This window comes from Arachis stenosperma, unplaced genomic scaffold (assembly GCF_014773155.1).
Source record: "Arachis stenosperma cultivar V10309 unplaced genomic scaffold, arast.V10309.gnm1.PFL2 arast.V10309.gnm1.Scaffold_100028, whole genome shotgun sequence".
NCBI classification, from domain to species: Eukaryota; Viridiplantae; Streptophyta; class Magnoliopsida; order Fabales; family Fabaceae; genus Arachis; species Arachis stenosperma.
The window spans coordinates 1,170,308-1,188,884 of NW_026651370.1; the positions used below are offsets into that span (position 1 = coordinate 1,170,308).

The window sequence follows — 18,577 nt, forward strand, 5'->3', positions numbered from 1 at the left end:
TCAATTCATGCTTATTCTTATTCTAAGATATTCGCTGACCCTCAACCTGATGGATGTGATGATCCGTGACACTCATGATCATTCGTCCTTATGAACGCGTGCTTGACAACCACTCCCGCTCTACCATAGACCGAGCGCATATCTCTTGGATTCCTTGATCAGAATCTTCGTGGTATAAGCTAGAACCCTTTGGCGGCCACTCTTGAGAATCTGGAAAGTCTAAACCTTGTCTGTGGTATTCCGAGTAGGATTCAAGGATTGAATGATTGTGACGAGCTTCCAACTCGTGATTGTTGGGCGTAGTGACAGACGCAAAAGAATCTATGGATTCTATTCCAACATGATCGAGAACCGACAGATGATTAGTTGTGCTGTGACAGAGCATTTGGACCATTTTCACTGAGAGGATGGGAAGTAGCCATTGACAACGGTGACGCCCTACATACAGCTTGCCATTGAAAGGAGTAAGAATGACTGGATGAAGCAGTAGGAAAGCAGAGATTCAGAAGGAACATAACATCTTCATGCACTTATCTGAAATTTCAACCAATGAATTACATAAGTATCTCTATCTTATTTTATGTTTTATTTATCTATTACTTTCGAAAACCTTTATAACCATTATAATCTGCCTGACTGAGTTTTACAAGATGACCATAGCTTGCTTCGTACCAGCATTCTCCGTGGGATCAACCCTTACTCACGTAAGGTTTATTACTTGGACGACCCAGTGCAGTTGCTGGTTAGTTGTGCGAAGTTGTGAAGAATGTGAGTGAACCATAGTAGTGTGCACCAAGTATTTGGAGCCATTACTAAAAAATTGTTCGAGTTGTGAAAAGAGTAAATCACAATTTTGCCTATCAAGTTTTTGGCGCCGTTGCCGGGGATTGTTCGAGTTTGGACAACTGACGGTTCATCTTGTTGCTCAGATTAGGTAATTTTCTTTTATTGTGTTTTCAAAAAGTTTTCAAAATTTGTTCAAAAATTTTTCTCTTTGTTTTCGTTTCTCTAAAAATAATTTTCTAAAAAATACAAAAAAAATTATAAAATCATAAAAACCAAAAATATTTTTTGTGTTTCTTGTTTGAGTCTAGAGTCAATTTTTAAGTTTGGTGTCAATTGCATATCTTTATTTTTCTCAAAATAAAATTTTTGAAAAATCCATGCATGTGTTCTTCATGATCTTCAAGTTGTTCTTGGTAAGTCTTCTTGTTTGATCTTCATATTTTCTTGTTTTGTGTTTTTTCTTGTTTTTCATACACATTCTTGAATTCTTAGAGTCTAAATATTAAAAATTTCTAAGTTTGGTGTCTTGCATGTTTTTCTTTTCTTGAAAATTTTTCAAAAATAAGTCTTGATGTTCATCTTGATCTTCAAAGTGTTCTTGGTGTTCATCTTGACATTCATAGTGTTCTTGCATGCATCATTGGTTTTGATCCAAAATCTTCATATTTTGGGTCATAATTGTGTTTTTCTCTCTCATCATTAAAATTTTAAAAATAAAAAAATATCTTTTCCTTTTTTTCTCATAAATTTCGAAAATTTGAGTTGACTTAGTCAAAATTTTTTTAAAATTTAGCTATTTCTTATAAGTCAAGTCAAATTTTCAATTTTAAAAATTTTATCTTTGCAAAACTTTTTCAAAAATCAAATCTTTTTCATTTTTTATTATTTTCGAAAATTCCTTAAAATTGATTTTCAAAAATCTTTTTCTTAATTTTATCTTTTATTTTCGAAAATGTTAAAAAAATGATTTTCAAAATCTTTTTCTTAACTTTATTTCATGATTTTCGAAAACTTTACTAACAATTAATGTGATTGATTCAAAAATTTGAAGTTTGTTACTTTCTTGTTAAGAAAGGTTCAATCTTTAAATTCTAGAATCATATCTTTTAGTTTCTTGTTAGTCAAGTAATCAATTTTAATTTTAAAAATTAAGTCTTTTTCAAAACAAATTCCAATCATATCTTTTCAATCATATCTTTTTTCAAAATCAATTTCAAAATCTTTTCTAACTTCTTATCTTTTCAGAATTGATTTTCAAATCTTTTTCAACTAACTAATTGACTTTTTGTTTGTTTCTTATCTTTTTCAAAACCACCTAACAACTTTTCCCTCTCTAATTTTCGAAAATCACCTCCGTCTTTTTCAAAAATCTTTTTTAATTAACTAATCGTTTCAAATTTTAATTTTAATTTTATTTCTTCTCTTAATTTTCGAAAATCACTAACCTGTTCAAAAATAATTTTCAAAAACTCCTCTCTCTCATCTTCTTCTATTTATTTATTTATCTACTAACACCTCTCTTCTACTCAAGAATTCGAACCCACTCTTCCCCCTTGTGTTTGGATTCTTACCTTTTTCTCTTTTATTCTCTTATTCTTCTACTCACATAAAGGAATCTCTATACTGTGACATAAAGGATTCCTCTTTTCTCTATGTTCTCTTCTTTTTCATATGAGCAGGAGCAGGGACAAGAACATTCTTGTTAAAGCAGATTCAGAACCTGAAAGGACTCTGAAGAAGAAGCTAAGAGAAGCTAAAGCACAACAATCCAGAGAAAACCTTGCAGAGAATCTCGAAAAATAGAGAGACATGGCCGAACCCAATAATAATGGTGGAGGCACAAGTAGGATGCTTGGTGATTATAGTACACCTACTTCCAAATTTTATGGAAGAAGTATCTCAATCCCTGCCATTGGAGAAAACAATTTTAAGCTGAAACCTCAACTAGTTGCCCTAATGCAACAGAACTGCAAGTTTCATGGACTTTCATCAGAAGATCCCTATCAGTTTTTAACTGAGTTCTTGTAGATCTGTGAAACTATAAAGACTAATGGAGTAAATTCTGAAGTTTACAAGCTCATACTTTTCCCTTTTGCTGTAAGAGACAAAGCTAGAACATGGTTGGACTCACAACCTAAAGATAGCCTGGACTCTTGGGATAAGCTGGTCACGGCCTTCTTGGCTAAGTTCTTTCCTCCTCAAAAGCTGAGCAAGCTTAGAGTGGATGTTCAGACCTTCAAACAAAAAGATGGTGAATCTATCCCTCTATGAAGCTTGGGAAAGATACAAGCAGATGACCAAAAGGTCTCCTTCTGACATGCTTTCAGAGTGGACCATTTTGGATATATTCTATTATGGTCTATCTGAGTTCTCTAAGATGTCACTGGACCATTCTGCAGGTGGATCCATTCACCTTAAGAAAACGCCTGTAGAAGCTTAAGAACTTATTGACATGGTTACAAATAACCAATTCATGTACACTTCTGAGAGGAATTCTGTGAGTAATGGGACGCCTCAGAGGTAGGGAGTTCTTGAAATTGATGCTCTGAATGCCATATTGGCTCATAACAAAATGTTGACTCAGCAAGTCAACATGATTTCTCAAAGTCTGAATGGATGGCAAAATGCATCCAACAGTACTAAAGAGGCATCTTCTGAAGAAGAAGCTTATGATCCTGAGAACCCTGCAATGGCAGAGGTGAATTACATGCGTGAACCCTACGGGAACAACTATAATTCTTCATGGAGAAATCATCCAAACTTCTCATGGAAGGATTAACAAAAGCCCCAACAAGGCTTTAATAATGGTGGAAGAAACAGGCTTAGCAATAGCAAGCCTTTTCCATCATCTTCTCAGCAACAGACAGAGAATTTTGAGCAGAGCTCCTCTAGCTTAGCAAACATAGTCTCTGATCTGTCTAAGGCCACTTTAAGTTTCATGAGTGAAACAAGGTCTTCCATCAGAAATTTGGAGGCACAAGTGGGCCAGTTGAGTAAGAAGGTCACTAAAACTCCTCCTAGTACTCTCCCAAGCAATACTGAAAAGAATCCAAAAAGAGAGTGCAAGGCCATTAATATAATCAAAATGGCCGAACCTAGAGAGGAAAGGGAAGACGTGAATCCCGATGAGGAAGACCTCATGGGACGTCTCTCAGACAAGAAGGAGTTCTCTATTGAGGACCTAAAGAAATCTGAGGTTCACATAGAGACCATAGAGATTCCATTAAACCTCCTTCTGCCATTCATGAGCTCTGAAAACTATTCTTCCTCGGAAGAGGATGAAGATGTAACTAGAGAGCAAGTTGCTCAATATCTAGGAGCTATCATGAAGCTGAATGCCAAGTTGTTTGGTAATGAGACTTGGGAAGATGCACCTCCCTTGCTCATTAGTGAACTAGATACATGGGTTCAGCAAACTTTACCTCAAAAGAAACAAGATCCTGGTAAATTCTTAATACCCTGTACCATGGGCACCATAACCTTTGATAAGGCTCTGTGTGACCTGGGGTCAAGTATAAATCTTATGCCACTCTCTGTAATGGAGAAACTGGGAATCTTTGAGGTATAAGCTACCACTTTCTCATTAGAGATGGCAGACAAGTCAATAAGACAAGCTTATGGATTGGCAGAGGACGTGTTAGTAAAGGTTAAAGGCCTTTACATCCCTGCTGGTTTCATAATCTTAGACACTATGAGGGAGAAGGATGAATGTATCATCCTTCGAAGACCCTTCCTAGCCACAGCAGGAGCTGTGATTGATGTTAACAGAGGATAATTAGTCCTTCAATTGAATAGGGACTACCTTGTGTTTAAGGCCCAAGGGTATCCTTCTGTAAACATGGAAAAGAGGCACGATAAGCTTCTCTCAATACAGAGTCAAACAAAGCCGCTACAATCAAACACTAAGTTTGGTGTTGGGTGGCCACAACCAAACTCTAAGTTTGGTATTGAAAAGCCCCCACATCCAAACTCTAAGTTTGGTGTTGGGAGGCCCTCATCATGCTCTGATGATCTATGAGGCTCCATGAGAGCTCACTATCAAGCTATTGACATTAAAGAAACGCTTATTGGGAGGCAACCCAATTTTTATTTATTTATATTTTTATTGTTCTTTTATGTTTTATTAGGTTCATGATCATGTGGAGTCACAAAACAAATACTAAAATTAAAAACAGAATCAAAAACAGCAAAGGAAATAGCACACCCTGGAGGAAGAGCTTACTGGCGTTTAAACGCCAGTAAGGAGAATCTGGCTGGCATTCAATGCCAGAACTGAGCATGAATCTGGCATTGAACGCCAGAAACAAGCAGTAGTCTAGCATTTAAATGCCAGGATTACACCCTGAGGAGAGCTGGCGTTAAACGCCTGAAACAAGCATGGAACTGGCGTTCAACACCAGAAACATGCTGCAGATTGGCGTTGAATGCCCAAAACAAGCATAGAGCTAGTGTTTAACGCTAGAAACAAGCATCAATCTGGCATTAAATACCAGGATTGCATGCAGAGGGCGTTTTACATGCCTAATTGGTGCAGGGATGATAAATCCTTGACACCTCAGGATCTGTGGACCCCACACGATCACCTCAGGATCTGTAGACCCCACAGGATTCCCACCTACCTCAACTCACCTTCTCTCTTCTTCACACAATCCAATAACACTCTTCCCAAAAAAACCATTCACCAATCACCTCAATCTCTCTTCCCCATCACCTCTTCACCACTCACATCCATCCACTCTTCCCCACAAACCCCACCTACCTTCAAATTCAAAATCTCTTTCCCACCCAAACCCACCCTAAATGACCGAACCTACCACTCTCTCCCTCCACTATATAAACCCCTCCATCCTTCTTCATTTTCACACCACACAACCCTCTCTTCTCCCCCTTAGCCGAATACACATCTCTCTCCCTCTCCTCTATATCTTCTTCTTCTTCTATTCTTTCTTCTTTTGCTCGAGGGCGAGAAATATTCTAAGTTTGGTGTGGTAAAAGCATTGCTTTTTTTTGTTTCTCCATAACCATTTATGGCACCTAAGGCCGGAGAAACCTCTAGAAAGAGGAAAGGGAAGGCAAAAGCTTCAACCTTCGAGTCATGGGAGATGGAGAGATTCATCTCAAAGGTCCATCAAGACCACTTCTATGAAGTTGTGGCCAAGAAGAAGGTGATCCCTGAGGTCCTTTCATGCTCAAGAAAAATGAGTATCCGGAGATCCGACATGAGATCCAAAGAAAAAGTTGGGAAGTTCTGACCAACCTCGTTCAACAAGTCAGAATCTTAATGGTTCAAGAGTTCTATGCCAATGCATGGATCACTAGGAACCATGATCAAAGTATGAACCCACAATGGTTCGGGGGAAATGCTTAGATTTTAGTCTGGAAAATGTAAGGTTGGCATTTCACTTGCCAATTATGCAAGAAAACGCACGCCCCTACACTAGAAGGGTCAACTTTGATCAAAGGTTGGACCAAGTCCTCATGGACATATGTGTGGAAGGGGCTCAATGGAAAAGAGGCTCAAAAGGCAAGCCAGTTCAACTGAAAAGACTGGACCTTAAGCCTGTGGCTAGAGGATGGTTGGAGTTCATCCAATGCTCTATCATCCCCACTAGCAACCGATCCGAAGTAACTGTGGATTGGACCATCATGATCCATAGCATCATGATTGGAGAGGAAGTAGAAGTTCATGAAGTCATCTCTTTTGAATTCTACAAAGTAGCCGAAAAGCCCTCCACCTTGGCAAGGTTAGCTTTTCCTCATCTCATATGCCATCTATGCAACTTAGCTGGAGTTGTCATAGAAGGAGACATCCTCATTGAGGAGGATAAGCCCATCACTAAGAAGAGGATGGAGCAAACAATAGAGCCCATTCATGGATCTCAAGAGATGCATGAGGAAGCTCATCATCAAGAAATCCCTGAGATGCCTCAAGGGATGCATTTTGATGAGCGGATAATTTGTACGCTTTTTGGCATTGTTTTTAGTATGTTTTTAGTAGTTTTAGTTGAGTTTTTAGTATATTTTTATTAGTTTTTAGTTAAAATTCACTTTTCTGGACTTTACTATGAGTTTGTGTGTTTTTCTGTGATTTCAGGTATTTTCTGGCTGAAATTGAGGGACCTGAGCAAAATCTGATTCAGAGACTGAAAAGGACTGCAGATGCTGTTGGATTCTGACCTCCCTGCACTCGAAGTGAATTTTCTGGAGCTACAGAAGCCCAATTGGCGCGCTCTCAACGGCGTTGGAAAGTAGACATCCTGGGCTTTCCAGCAAATATGATAGTCCATACTTTGCCCAAGATTTGATGGCCCAAACCGGCGTTCAAAGTCACCTTCAGAATTCCCAGCGTTAAACGCCGGAACTGGCACCAAAATGGGAGTTAAACGCCCAAACTGGCACAAAAGCTGGCGTTTAACTCCAAGAAGAGTCTCTACACGAAAAAGCTTCAATGCTCAGCCCAAGCACACACCAAGTGGGCCCGGAAGTGGATTTTTATGTCATTTATTCATCTCTGTACACCCTAGGCTACTAGTTCTCTATATATAGGACCTTTTACTATTGTATTTTCATCTTCTGATCTTTGGAATCTTTTGATCTTTAGATCTTTAGATCATTTGGGGGCTGGCCTCACGGCCATGCCTAGAGCTTGTTCTTATGTATTTTCAACGGTGGAGTTTCTACACACCATAGATTAAGGTGTGGAGCTCTGCTGTACCTCGAGTATTAATGCAATTACTATTGTTCTTCTATTCAATTCAGCTTGTTCTGTTCCAAGATATCACTTGTTCTTCAACTTGATGAATGTGATGATCCGTGACACTCATCATCATTCTCACCTATGAACGTGTGACTGACAACCACCTCCGTTCTACCTTAGATTGGGTGAATATCTCTTGGATTCCTGATACACGATGCATGGTTGATCGCCTGACAACCGAGCGCTCGCCTGACAAACGAGCCAGCCATTCCGTGAGATCAGAGTCTTCGTGGTATAGGCAAGAACTGATGGCGGCATTCAAGAGAATTCGGAAGGTCTAACCTTGTCTGTGGTATTCTGAGTAGGATTCAATGATTGAATGACTGTGACGTGCTTCAAACTCCTGAGGGCGGGGCGTTAGTGACAGACGCAAAAGAATCACTGGATTCTATTCCGGCCTGATTGAGAACCGACAGATGGATAGCCGTGCCGTGACAGGGTGCGTTGAACATTTCCACTGAGAGGATGGGAGGTAGCCACTGACAACGGTGAAACCCTTGCATAAGCTTGCCATGGAAAGGAGTAAGAAGGATTGGATGAAGACAGTAGGAAAGCAGAGAGACGGAAGGAACAAAGCATCTTCATACGCTTATCTGAAGCTCTCACCAATGATATACATAAGTATCTCTATCTTTATCTTTATGTTTTATTCATATATCACCCATACCTATCTGAGTCTGCCTGACTAAGATTTACAAGGTGACCATAGCTTGCTTCATACCAACAATCTCCGTGGGATCGACCCTTACTTGCGTAAGGTTTATTACTTGGACGACCCAGTGCACTTGCTGGTTAGTTGTGCGGAGTTGTGATAGAGAGTTGAGATTGCAATGAGCGTACCATGTTGATGGCGCCATTGATGATCACAATTTCGTGCATCAAGTTTTTGGCGCCGTTGCCGGGGATTGTTTTGTGTATGGACAACTGACGGTTCATCTTGTTGCTTAGATTAGGTGATTTTTTCAGAATTTCTTTAAAAATGAATTCTAGAGTTTCATGATGATCTGTTGAAATCTGGCTGGCTGAGAAGCCATGTCTAATTTTATTGGACCGAGGTTTAAACTTATCATCACAAGAGCTTGTTGATTTCTATCAATCTTGCTATTGGAGCAATGATATGCTAAGGCTTGGCTGGCCATTGGCCATGTCTAGTGTTTTGGACCGAAGCTTTTTTTGAAAGCTTGGCTGGCTGAGAAGCCATGTCTAATTCCTGGACCGGAGTCTTAGACTAGCATTGCAATGATTCCTGGAATCCAAATTAAGAATTCTGAAACCTTTATTTTCTATTTTCATATAATTTTCGAAAAAGCACAAAAAAAATTACAAAATCATAAAAAAACCAAAAATATTTTATGTTTCTTGTTTAAGTCCAGTGTCTCATTTTAAGTTTGGTGTCTTGCACGCATTGTTTATATGATCGTGGTTCTATTTTCAAGTCAATAGTACAGGGAATTGAAGATTTAGAACATGCAGCAGAGGAATTACACAGAAAAAAGCTGGGCGTTCAAAACGCCCAGTGAAGAAGGACAGACTGGCGTTTAAACGCCAGCTAGGGTGCCTGGTTGGGCGTTTAACGCCCAAAAAGGTAGTGCATTGGGCGTTAAACGCCAGAATATGCACCATTCTGGGCGTTTAACGCCAGGATGGAACAAGAGGGAAGATTTTGTTTTTAATTCAGATTTTTTTTTCAAGTTTTCAAAGTTTTTCAAAATCAAATCTTTTTCAAATCAAATCTTTTCAATCAAATGTTTCCAAAATCAATTTCTTTCCTTTTTCAAAGATACTTGCTAACAATTAATGATTTGATTCAACATTTCAAGTATGTTGCCTTTTCTGTTGAGAAAGGTTTAATGTTTGAATCATATCTTTTCTTGTTAGCCAAGTCATTAATTTTTAAAATCAAATTGTTTTCAAATCACATCTTTTCAATCATATCTTTTTAAAACCATAACTTTCAATCAAATCTTTTTAATCACATCCTTTTCAAACTAGTTTTCAATCATATCTTTTTAAATTCTAATTTCAAAATCTTTTTCAAAAATTACTTGATTTCTTTCCCACTCTTGGTTTTCGAAAATCAATTAAAGTTTTTCAAAATGTTTTCAAAATCTTTCACTTAATTTTCGAAAATCTCTTCCTCTCTTCTCACATCCTTCTATTTATGGAGTACCACTCCTTCTCAATGCACAATTCGAACTCTATCTGATTAAGTTCGAATTCTTCTACCTCTTTCTTCTATTTTCTTTTTCTCTGACACCTCAAGGAATCTCTATACTGTGACATAGAGGATTCCATATTTTCTTGTTCTCTTCTCTTTCATATGAGCAGGAACAAACACAAAGGCATTCTTGTTGAAGCTGACCCTGAACCTGAAAGGACTTGAAGCGAAAGCTAAGAGAAGCTAAGGCACAACTCTCTGTAGAGGACCTAATAGAAATCTTCAAAGAAGAAGAACCCATGGCAGCCGAAAACAACAACAATGCAAGGAAGGTGATGGGTGACTTTACTGCACCTACTCCCGACTTCTATGGGAGAAGCATCTCTATCCCTGCCATTGGAGCAAACAACTTTGAGCTTAAGCGTCAATTAGTTTCTCTAATGTAACAGAATTGCAAGTTCCATGGACTTCCATTGGAAGATCCTCATCAGTTTTAGCTGAATTCTTGCAAATCTGTGACACTGTCAAGACTAATGGGGTTAACCCTGAGGTCTACAGACTTATGCTATTCCCTTTTGCTGTAAGGGACAGAGCTAGAATAGGTTGGACTTACAACCTAAAGACAGCCTGAACTCTTGGGAAAAGCTAGTCAATGCCTTCTTGGCAAAGTTCTTTCCACCTCAAAAATTGAGTAAGCTTAGAATGGAGGTCCAAACCTTCAGACAGAAGGAAGGAGAATCCCTCTATGAAGCTTGGGAAAGATACAAACAATTGATCAGAAAATGTCCTTCTGACATGCTTTCTGAATGGAGCATCATAGGTATTTTCTATGATGGTTTGTCTGAACTGTCCAAGATGTCCTTAGATAGCTCTGCTGGAGGATCTCTTCATCTGAAGAAGATGCCTACAGAGGCTTGGTGCGCGAAATTGTGATCACTACAACTTCACACAACTAACCAGCAAGTGCACTGGGTCGTCCAAGTAATACCTTACGTGAGTAAGGGTCGATCCCACGGAGATTGGTGGTATGAAGCAAGCTATGGTCACCTTGTAAATCTCAGTCAGGCAGACTCAAATGGGTATGGATGATGAACGAAAATAACATAAAGATAAAGATAGAGATACTTATGTATATCATTGGTGTAAGAGCTTCAGACAAGCATATGAAGATGCCTTCCCTTCCGTCTCTCTGTTTTCCTACTGTCTTCATCCAATCCTTCTTACTCCTTTCCATGGCAAGCTCGTGTAGGGTTTCACTGTGTCAGCAGCTACCTCCCATCCGCGCAGTGAAAGCTAATGCACGCACTCTGTCACAGTACTGCCAATCACCGGTTTGGTTCCCTCCCCTACCGGAATAGAATCACTCTTTTGCGTCTGTCACTAACGCCCAGTAGGTTACAGGTTTGAAGCACGTCACAGTCATTCAATCATTGAATCCTACTCAGAATACCACAGACAAGGTTTAGACCTTCCAGATTCTCTTGAATGCCGCCATCAGGTCCTGCCTATACCACGAAGACTCTGATCTCACGGAATGGTTGGCTCGTTTGTCAGGCGAGCACTCGGTTGTCAGGCGATCAACCATGCATCGTGCAATCAGGAATCCAAGAGATATTCACTAGAGCCTTGGTTGCTTGTAGAACAAGAGTGGTTGTCAGTCACCTTGTTCATAGGTGAGAATGATGATGAGTGTCACGGATCATCACATTCATCAAGTTGAAGAACAAGTGATATCTTAGAACAAGAACAAGCGGAATTGAATGGAAGAACAATAGTAATTGCATTAATACTCGAGGTACAGCAGAGCTCCACACCTTAATCTATGGTGTGTAGAAACTCCACCGTTGAAAATACATAAGAACAAAAGTGATCATTGGTTTCGGCCCCAGAGAGGGAACCAGAAGAACCAAGATCTGATCTAAGAACTAGATGTCCAAAGATGAAAATACAATAGTAAAAGGTTCTATATATAGAAAACTAGTAGCCTAAGGTGTACAAAGGTGAGTAAATGACATAAAAATCCACTTCCGGGCCCACTTGGTGTGTGCTTGGGCTGAGCAATGAAGTAATTTTCGTGTAGAGACTCTTCTTGGCGTTTAACTCCCGTTTTGGTGCCAGTTTGGGCGTTTAACTCCCATTCTTGTGCCAGTTTGGGCGTTTAACGCTGGAAATTCTGAGGGTGACTTTGAACGCCGATTTGGGCCATCAAATCTTGAGCAAAGTATGGACTATCATATAGTGCTGGAAAGCCCAGGATGTCTACTTTCCAACGCCGTTGAGAGCGCGCCAATTGGGCTTCTGTAGCTCCAGAAAATCCACTTCGAGTGCAGGGAGGTCAGAATCCAACAGCATCTGCAGTCCTTTTTAGTCTCTGAATCAGATTTTTGCTCAGGTCCCTCAATTTCAGCCAGAAAATACCTGAAATCACAGAAAAATACACAAACTCATAGTAAAGTCCAGAAAAGTGAATTTTAACTAAAAACTAATAAAATATACTAAAAACTCAACTAAAACTACTAAAAACATACTAAAAACAATGCCAAAAAGCGTACAAATTATCCGCTCATCACAACACCAAACTTAAATTGTTGCTTGTCCCCAAGCAACTGAAAATCAAATAAGATAAAAAGAAGAGATATACTATAGACTCCAAATTATCAATGAAACTAAGCTCCAAATTAGATGAGCGGGACTAGTAGCTTTTTGCCTCCGAACAGTTTTGGCATCTCACTTTATCCTTTGAAATTCAGAATGATTGGCTTCTTTAGGAACTCAGAATCCAGATAGTGTTATTGATTCTCTTAGTTAAGTATGATGATTCTTGAACACAGCTACTTATTGAGTCTTGGCCGTGGCCCAAAGCACTCTGTCTTCCAGTATTACCACCGGATACATACATGCCACAGACACATAATTGGGTGAACCTTTTCAGATTGTGACTCAGCTTTGCTAAAGTCCCCAATTAGAGGTGTCCAGGGTTCTTAAGCACACTCTTATTGCCTTGGATCACAACTTTATTTCTTTCTTTTTCTTTCTTTTTCTTTTTTCTCCCCTTTTTTTTTCGTTTTTCGCCTTCTTTTTCTCTCTCTTTTTTTTTTGTATTCACTGCTTTTTCTTGCTTCAACAATCATTTTTATGATTTTTCAGATCCTCAGTAACATGTCTCCTTTTTCATCATTCTTTCAAGAGCCAACAATTTTAACATTCATGAACCACAAATTCAAAAGACATATGCACTGTTTAAGCATACATTCAGAAAACAACAAGTATTGTCACCACATCAAACTAATTAAGCTAGTTTTAAAGATGAATTTGAAATCCTGTACTTCTTGTTCTTTTGTGATAAAACAGTTTTCATTTAAGAAAGGTGATGGATTCATATTCATAGCTTTAAGGCATAGACACTAAGACACTAATGATCATAAGACACAAACATGGACAAACATAAGCATAATTTTCGAAAAACAGAAGAATAAAGAACAAGGAGATTAAAGAACGGGTCCACCTTAGTGATGGCGGCTCTTTCTTTCTCTTGAAGATCCTATGGAGTGCTTGAGCTCCTCAATGTCTCTTCCTTGTCTTTGTTGCTCCTCTCATGATCCTTTGATCTTCTCCAATTTCATGGAGGAGAATGGAGTGTTCTTGGTGCTCCACCCTTAGTTGTCCCATGTTGGAACTCAATTCTCCTAGGGAGGTGTTGATTGCTCCCAATAGTCTTGTGGAGGAAAGTGCATCCCTTGAGGTATCTCAGGATTTCTTGATGAGAGGGGTCTCTTGTTTGCTCCATCTTCTTCCTAGTGATGGGCTGAGTCATGCCTTCTCAGTTGAACCGGCTTTGGATGCCATAAATGGTTATGGAAAAACAAAAAGCAATGCTTTTACCACACCAAACTTAAAAGGTTTGCTCGTCCTCGAGCAAAGAAGAAAGAAGAGAGTAGAAGAAAGAAGAATGGAGGAGAGGGAGATGGCTTTGTGGTTCGGCCAAAAGAGGGGAAGAAGTGGTGTTTTATGAAGGATGGATGTGAGTGGTGAAGAGAAAGAGATGTTGAGGTGATTGGTGAATGGGTGAAGAAGAAGAGAGAGTGGTGGGGTTGTTTGGGGATCCTGTGGGGTCCACAGATCCTTAGGTGTCAAGGAAAAGTCATCCCTGCACCAAATGTTGCTCAAAATCACGTTTTGAGCCATTTCTGGCGTTAAACGCCGGGCTGGTGCCCATTCCTGGCGTTTAACGCCAGGTTGTTGCCCTTTACTGGCGTTTAACGCCAGTCTGGTGCCCCTTTCTGGCGTTAAACGCCCAGAATGGTGCCAGACTGGGCGTTAAACCCCAACAGCTAGCATTACTGGCGTTTGAACGCCAGCTTCTTCTCCTCCAGGGTGTGCTATTTTTCTTCCTATTTTTCATTCTGTTTTTGCTTTTTTCATTGTTTTTGTGACTTCTTATGATCATCAACCTACAAAAAAGATAAAATAACAAAAGAAAATAGTTAACTATAAACATTGGGTTGCCTCCCAACAAGCGCTTCTTTAATGTCAGTAGCTTGACAGAGGACTCTCATGGAGCCTCACAAATGATCAGAGCAATGTTGGAACCTCCCAACACCAAACTTAGAGTTTGAATGTGGGGGTTCAACACCAACTTAGAGTTTGGTTGTGGCCTCCCAACACCAAACTTAGAGTTGACTGTGGGGGCTCTGTTTGTCTCTGATTTGAGGGAAGCTCTTCAGCTTTCTCTCCATGGTGACAGAGGGATATCCTTGAGCCTTAAACACATAGGATTTTTCATTCACTTGAATGATCAACTCTCCTCTATCAACATCAATCACAGCCTTTGCTGTGGCTAGGAAGGGTCTGCCATTTCTAATGAGATTCTTGCAGCTTGCACCTCAAGATCCCTAATTTCCCATTGCAGAGAGGGGCATGAGGTTTACACTTGATCCTAAGTCACACAAGGCCTTTTTGAGGTCATGGTGCCTATGGTACAAGGTATAGAAAACTTCCCAGGATCCTGCTCTTTTGAGGCAGTTTCTGTCTAGACAAGTCATCCAGTTCTTTGGTGAGCAAAGGGGGTTCATCCTCCCAAGTCTCATTTCCAAATAACTTGTCATTTCGCTTCATGATTGCTCCAAGGTTTTAGCAACTTGCTCTTCAGTGATATACTCATCCTCTTCAGAGGAAGAATACTCATCAGAGCTCATGAATGGCAGAAGTAAGTCCAATGGAATCTCTATGGTCTCATTTTGAGCCTCAGATTTCCATGGTCCTCATTGAGGAACTCAGAGGAGATTGGTACACGCCCACTGAGGTCTTCCTTAGTGGCGTCCTCCTCCTCTCTTTCCTCTCCATATTCGGCCATGTTTATGGCTTTGCACTCTCCTTTTGGATTTTCTTCTGTATTACTTGGGAGAGTACTAGGAGGGAGTTCAGTAACTTTCTTGCTCAGCTGACCCACTTGTCCTTCCAAATTTTGATGGAGGACCTTGTTTCATTCATGAAACTTTGAGTGGTTTTGATTAGATCAGAGACCATTGTTTGCTAAGTCAGAGGTATTCTGCTTAGAAACTCTCTGTCTGTTGCTGAGAAGATAATGGAAAAGGCTTGCCATTGCTAAACCTGTTTCTTCCACCATTATTGTTATTGAAACCTTGTTGAGGTCTCTCTTGATTCTGAGCCAGAATGGCATTCAGAGCATCAATCTCAAGAACTCCTTTCTTCTGACTAGTCCCATTGTTCACAGGATTCCTTTCAGAAGTGTACATGAATTGGTTATTTGCACCATTTAAATGAGTCTTGAGCTTCTGTAGGCGTCTTCTTCATGAAGAGATCCTCCAGCAGAACTATCCAAAGACATCTTGGACAGTTCAGAGAGACCATCATAGAAAATACCTATGATGCTCCATTCAGAAAGCATGTCTGAGGGACATTTTCTGATTAATTGTTTGTATCTTTCCCAAGCTTCATAGAGGGATTCACCATCCTTTTGTCTGAAGGTTTGGATTTCCACTCTAAGCTTACTCAATTTTTGAGGTGGAAAGAACTTTGCCAAGAAGGCATTGACTAGCTTTTCCCAAGAGTCCAGGCTTCTTTAGGTTGAGAGTCCAACCATGTCCTAGCTCTGTCTCTTACAGCAAAAGGGAATAACATCAGTCTGTAGACCTCAGGGTCAACCCCATTAGTCTTGACTGTGTCACAGATTTGCAAGAACTCAGCTAAGAACTGATGAGGATCTTCCATTGGAAGTCCATGGAACTTGCAATTCTGTTGCATTAGAGAAACTAATTGAGGCTTTAGCTCAAAGTTGTTTGCTCCAATGGCAGGGATAGAGATGCTTCTCCCATGGAAATTGGGAGTAGGTGCAGTAAAGTCACCAGCACCTTCCTTGCATTGTTGGCATTGTTGTTGTTTTCGGCTGCCATGGGTTCTTCCTCCTTTGAAGAATTCGGTCAGGTCCTCAACAGAGAGTTGAGCCTTAGCTTCTCTTAGCTTTTGCTTCAAGGTCCTTTCAGGTTCAGGTCAGCTTCAACAAGAATGCCTTTGTCTTTGTTCCTGCTCATATGAAAGAGAAGAGAACAAGAAAATATGGAATCCTCTATGTCACAGTATAGAGATTCCTTTAGGTGTCAGAAGAAAAGAAGAGTAGAAGACAGAAGTAGAAAATTCGAACTTATCAAAGAATGGAGTTCGAATTTTGCATTAAGGAATAGTGTTAGTCCATAAATAGAAGGATGTGAGAAGAAGGGAAGTAATTTTCGAAAATTAAGTAAAAGATTTTGAAAACATTTTGAAAAAACACTTAATTGATTTTCGAAAATAAGAGTGGAAAAGAAATCAAGTGATTTTTTGAAAAGATTTTTTAAATAGAAATCAAAAAGATTTGATTGAAAACTATTTTGAAAAAGATGTGGTTAAGAAGATATGATTGGTTTTAAAAAGATGTGATTGAGAAGATATGATTTGAAAACAATTTGAAAAGATATGATTTTAAAAATTAATGACTTGCCTAACAAGAAAAGATATGATTCAAACATAAAACCTTCCTTAATAGAAAAGGCAAAAAATGTTCAATCAATCATTAATTGTTAGTAAGTATCTTTGAAAAAGGAAAGAAATTGATTTTGAAAACATTTGATTGAAAAGATATGATTTGAAAAAGATTTGATTTGAAAAACTTTGAAAACTTGAAAAAAAAATTGATTTGGAAAACAAAATCTTCCCCCTAGCACCATCCTGGCGTTAAACGCCCAGAATGGTATACATTCTGGCGTTTAACGCCCAAAATGCTACCTCTTTGGGCGTTAACGCCCAACCAGGTGCCCTGGCTGGCGTTTTAAACGCCAGTCTGCCTTCTTCACTGGGCATTTTGAATGCTCTTTTTCTGTATAATTCCTCTGCAGTATGTTCTGAATTCAATTCTTTGTATCATTGACTTGAAAAGACACAAATTAAAAATATTTTTGGATTTTTAATAATTAAAATGCAACAAGAATCAAATAACAATGCATGCAAGACACCAAACTTAGCAGTTTGTATACTAGTGACACTAACTACATGAGAATGCATATGAGAAACACAAAACACTCAAGTCAATAGAATTCAAAGATCAAAACAAGAAAATCATCAAGAACAACTTGAAGATCAATGAGGACACATGCATGAATGCAATAAGAACAGACACATGCAATTGATACTAAACTTAAGATGAACTCTAGACTCAAACAAGACATATTTTTGGATTTTATGATTTGTAAAATTTTTGGGTTTTTTCGAAAATTAAGTGAAAAGGAAAATAAAGGTATCAAAATTCTTAATGAGAATTCCAGGAATCATGCAATGTTAGTCTAAAGCTTTAGTCTAAAGGAATTAGACATGGCCGGCAAAGCTTCAGCAAGACATTGCATTCAAGAGCTAAATTGATGATGATCAATCAGCTTTGATGATGATAAGAACATCACTTTGAAACACTAGAATTCATTCTTAAGAACTCTGAAGTAAAATACCTAATCTAAGCAACAAGATGAACCGTCAGTTGTCCATACACAAGAACAATCCCCGGCAACGGCGCCAAAAACTTGGTGCGCGAAATTGTGATCACTACAACTTCACACAACCTAACCAGCAAGTGCATGGGTCGTCAAGTAATACCTTACGTGAGTAAGGGTCGATCCCACGGAGATGGTGGTATGAAGCAAGCTATGGTCACCTTGTAAATCTCAGTCAGGCAGACTCAAATGGGTATGGATGTGAACGAAAATAACATAAAGATAAAGATATAGATACTTATGTATATCATTGGTGTAACGAGCTTCAGACAAGCATATGAAGATGCCTTCCCTTCCGTCTCTCTGCTTTCCTACTGTCTTCATCCAATCCTTCTTACTCCTTTCCATGGCAAGCTCGTGTAGGGTTTCACTGTGTCAGCAGCTACCTCCCATCCGCGCAGTGAAAGCTAATGCATGCACTCTGTCACAGTACTGCCAATCACCGGTTTGGTTCCCATCCCCTACCGGAATAGAATCACTCTTTTGCGTCTGTCACTAACGCCCAGTAGGTTACAGGTTTGAAGCACGTCACAGTCATTCAATCATTGAATCCTACTCAGAATACCACAGACAAGGTTTAGACCTTCCGGATTCTTTGAATGCCGCCATCAGGTCCTGCCTATACCACGAAGACTCTGATCTCATGGAATGGTTGGCTCGTTGTCAGGTGAGCACTCGGTTGTCAGGCGATAACCATGCATCGTGCAATCAGGAATCCAAGGATATTCACTAGAGCCTTGGTTGCTTGTAGAACAAGAGTGGTTGTCAGTCACCTTGTTCATAGGTGAATGATGATGAGTGTCACGGATCATCACATTCATCAAGTTGAAGAACAAGTGA

At 39.4% G+C, this 18,577-nt stretch overlaps 2 non-coding genes across 2 annotated transcripts; one reads left to right on the forward strand and one right to left on the reverse strand.

The window, feature by feature from the left end:
• Window positions 1–10,394: 10,394 nt before the first annotated feature.
• On the reverse strand, window positions 10,395–10,502 carry LOC130959984 (small nucleolar RNA R71). Its single transcript, XR_009078956.1, has one exon. It is a non-coding gene; the product is annotated as a small nucleolar RNA R71 (small nucleolar RNA).
• Window positions 10,503–15,603: 5,101 nt separating this feature from the next.
• LOC130959961 (small nucleolar RNA R71) lies at window positions 15,604–15,711 on the forward strand. The gene has a single exon (XR_009078934.1). It is a non-coding gene; the product is annotated as a small nucleolar RNA R71 (small nucleolar RNA).
• Window positions 15,712–18,577: the final 2,866 nt, after the last annotated feature.